We start from the raw sequence: 4,511 nt of genomic DNA on the forward strand, positions 1-4,511 counted from the left end.
ACACGAGGCATCACAACAACGTTTCACCAGGCAACGCTGGTCAATTGCTGTTTGTGTGTGAGAAATCGGCTGAAAACTTTCCTTATATCAGCACGTTGTAGGTGTCGCCACCGGCGCCAACCTTGTGTGAATGCTCTGAAAAGCTAATGATTTGCATATCACAGCATCTTCCTCCTGTCGGTTATATTTCGCGTCTGTAGCACGTCATCTTAGTGGTGTAGCAATTTTAATGGCCAGTAGTGTATTCAGCGAAAGAAATTATAGAAACAGCGCAGCACAAACTACTCCCTCTCCAAGAGCGAGGGAAGCATGTATCACCTCTCTGGATACCAAGGCATGTGGGAATCTGTGGGAACGGCAAAGCAGACCAAGCAGTCAAGGAGGCCTGCAGCAGGGATAACGATGTGCCATTCCCCTGCAGGCTGTCAGCTTTATCAGAGAGCCATGATCGTTGGAGGAGGAGTGGCTAGCAATGAGGGAGGACGAGCTGCCGTCAATGAGGCCACCCAGCCGGCCTAAACGTACCTCATACCGGTCGCACTGGTACGCTAAAGTCATCCTGACGTTCCTCTAAATAGGGTGAAGTCAGATGCCTCATGGCCTCATACTCCAGCGAGAAGATCCACAGTCGATGTCTGTAGTATACAAATCACTGTTCACCACGTTTTAACTGAGTATATTCTATATTTTAATGAGAGTCCAGAAGAAAATTTTGGTGGGGACGTGACCTCTACAATCAGCTGACGACGAGACGCGTGTAGTAAAACTTTTAGAATTCTGTGTAGTGTCTTAGAACAGGGGTATCCAACCCGCGGTCCGCAGGTCGCATGCGGCCCAAATCGAGTACCAATGCTGTGGTGTCACCGCCAGACGCCACACTTGCTAGGTGGTAGTTTTAAATCGGCCGCGGTCCATTAGTACATGTCGGACCCGCGTGTCGCCACTGTCAGTAATTGCAGACCGAGCGCCACCACATGGCAGGTCTAGAGAGACGTACGAACACTCGCCCCAGTTGTACGACGACTTTGCTAGCGACTACACTGACGAAGCCTTTCATTTGCCGAGAGACAGTTAGAATAGCCTTCAGCTAAGTCCATGGCTACGACCTAGCAAGGCGCCATTAACCATATCTAGAGAGAGTCTCACTTGTATCATCAAGAATGCTGTATACAAATGATGGATTAAAGTTAAGTATTCCAGCAGTTACGTACTTTTCTTATAGCATTTATTACGTATCCTGTTTCAGACATAACGCCAGCCAGCGTGTGTAAACGCGTGCCTTTCGGTTACCCGTCACTGTGGACTGGCTGTCTTGTCAGTCCACAACAAATGCGACCCAAGAAATTAGTGTCCATCACACGATCGTTAAAAAAACTGTAAAATTTCGTTTACGTATAGTTATGGTGAATACTGTCAATATGAAATGAAGTGACCCATTGTGGGATGGTGCACTCCCAAAGAAGACAGTTCCCAGATAGCCCTGAAGTACACTAATTATTTCTCTAAGGAAGCAGCAAGAAAATGTTAACGACAGAAATTGAATCTCTGCAAAAGAACACAAGAAGTCGTCCTGACATAATAAGAATACTGTTATTCAGTGAATGTACACTGGTGTCCAAAGCTAAAGCAACAAACAGGTTGCGTTTATTTTGCCACAAAACCGTGTAAACAGGTGACAGTAAAGCCGAAACTATGTAAAGAATACGGAACGTAAACAATCGCAACATCCATACGGTAGACAAAAATGTTCTTCGTTATTTTCCAACGCATTTGCACAGACATTCCGACAACTGGTTAATGTGCTCAGTATGTGGAGTTGCCACCTCTGGTACCAGTACAGGCCTAACAACGACGGAGCATGCTGTGACTGATGTCTTCAGTCTCATGTTGAGACAATAACGCCCATTCTTACTGCAGTGGTTGGTGGATGCTGCCATGATGCAACCCGACTACCTAGTGGATCCCAGACATGCTCTATGGGAATCAAATCAGGAGAGCTAGCAGGCCACGCCATACATGCAATACCTACTGTTTCCAAGCAAACATCAACCACCTGTGGTCTATGAGGTCGTGCATTATATATTCTATTAGTACGAAGTCAGGGCCCACAGCACCTCGCAACAACCGCAAATGAGGTTCAAGATCTCGTCATGATACCTGACGGAAGTTAAACCTTGCCGATTCTCCCATACAATTTCATGAAGAGAGGTTCGAGTGGTAAACATAATCCCTACCGACACCATTAGGGATCCTTCTCGATATCGGTCTGTTTCCACAATGTTTGGGTCCCTAAATCGTGTTCTGCATTCCCTCCAGATGCGAATCCATCGAGAATCGCTCTCCAGACTAAACAAGGACTCATCTGCGAAAACAACATTGGTCCACTGATCGACTGTCCACTCTAGATGCTCTCTTCTGTGAAGACGCGTCGGAGGTAGACATACAGCAGGCCTCCGACAATAAAAGCCACTCTGCCGAAGGTTTCTATGCGCCTTTTGCCTCGATACAACACGTCTGGTGAATGCTGCCATCTCACATGCCAGATGCCGTGCAGTACTAAGGCGGCACTGTTGTTCCCTCACAACCAAAGAATGGTCCTCTCTTCTGAAGTCACACGTGGTCGGCACTGCCCTGGTCTTCGGGATAGAGCTTCTGTCTCTGTAAACTATCGCCGCATCCGAGAAACAACAGAACGATTCACAATAAGCCGTCGGGCCCCATCAGTTTGCGATTTTCCAGCTTCCATTCTTCCCCTGGCCCTCCACCGCAGAGACTCTGGCAGGCATCTTCTTTGTGCCATACTGCACCGTCTGTGATTGTGTACGCAGCGATTGTGGATGTGGTGCTACCCGGCAAATACTACGTCGTTTGGTAGGTGCCCTGTCGTCATCGATGGCATGGTTGCCCGTTCACCAGAATGCCATCTTCGGTGCAGAGCACGATCGTAAGGACACCTTGCATTGGTTCTTTATTCACGTGACCATTACGGCACTCCACCCCCAGTTCCCGATACCAGTAATATCGTACTACTTTTCTGCGAAGTAACAGACATATTTTTGTGACAATATTCACATTTGGTTTCATTAATGTATAGGTACTCCGATATATCGATATATTACAGTGATATGGTTGTTGTGTGTATTCATTTCTGTGAGACTGTCATAATCTTTGACGTACTTGTCACCGTTTTGGCGCGAATGCGCACAGAGCAGTCTTTGTTTCACTTTGCAGAAGTTAAGTTGTTATTTCGCTTTGTAAAAGAACAGACAAGTCTTGTGTTTGGTTAAAGTGGAAATTAAATATATGAATATTGATACAAAATTGTTTTCTTGATGTGACAATTAAGAAAAAGTATATGAGAATTTACAAGAAGTTTAATAAAAATGTGGATCGTGAACACCAAGTCAAAAATTATTTCTACCATACCATTGTTCTGATCCGGGATTGTTTGATCATTAAGAAAAAATGGCTCTGAGCACTATGGGACTTAACATCTGAGGTCATCAGTCCCCTAGAACTAAGAACTACTTAAACCTAACTAACCTAAGGACATTACACATATCCATGCCCGAGGCAGGATTCGAACCTGCGACCGTAACAGTCGCGCGGTTCCGGACTGAAGTGCCTAGAACCGCTCGGCCACCAAGGCCGGCTTGATCATTAAGAATTTCCTGAAAAACGCATTTGCTAGGTCTTCCAATATTGCTAAAATACAGATCTGCACCTTTTAGCAGTCAAAGTGGAATCACCCTAGAATCAACAAGATGAGCCATAACAACTTCGACGAAATCTACGTGGGAGTCCATTCAAGATATGTGTCAAAATTAATGACTTTTTTACTGTGACTTCATTATTTCCATTCTGACGATACCATACACAGTCAATAACTTTGTTGTTGCCCGATAAAGCGAACATATGCTACGTGAGCAACATTATTAATCTGATTTCTAACCTACTTTGCAAGTGGTGGTATTGTTAGAACCTGGTTGACAGTTTGTATCATTATATCGCGAATTAGACATAGGGCGGGGAAACAGCTGTTTGTTGCTTTAATTTTGGACACCAGCGTAGTTCTGCGAAGGTACAAGAGAAAACACACAGTCTGTCACCATCAATTACTCTCCAAGATCGGAATCAGTTGTGGTTCCGCTCGGCGGTGCATTGTCGTTGTCTTCAGTCCGATAGCGCTGTATCGGTGAGTCGTTTACTCGGCGGTGGACTCGGAGGGAAAAACGCTTTAAATAAAAAAGAAATGACCTTGGAAGGTCACAAGCCTGCTATCTCGTACGTCACATCTACTTGTTAAGCCTAGCAGACAGAATAAAAACGTGATGCATCTCTGTCGTAAATTAAACGATCAGCCAAGATTAACCGATTACTACCTGATCTCAGGATTTAAATAGAAGACAAGCATGATGACGATTTCAAAATCGTACATCCCGTGACGCAACTGGCTTGCTCCCGAGATAAAAACCGGAGGGTATATACCCGGAGCTCCTGCCGGACACGCC

Source organism: Schistocerca cancellata, chromosome 7, assembly GCF_023864275.1.
Source record: "Schistocerca cancellata isolate TAMUIC-IGC-003103 chromosome 7, iqSchCanc2.1, whole genome shotgun sequence".
Taxonomy (NCBI): Eukaryota; Metazoa; Arthropoda; class Insecta; order Orthoptera; family Acrididae; genus Schistocerca; species Schistocerca cancellata.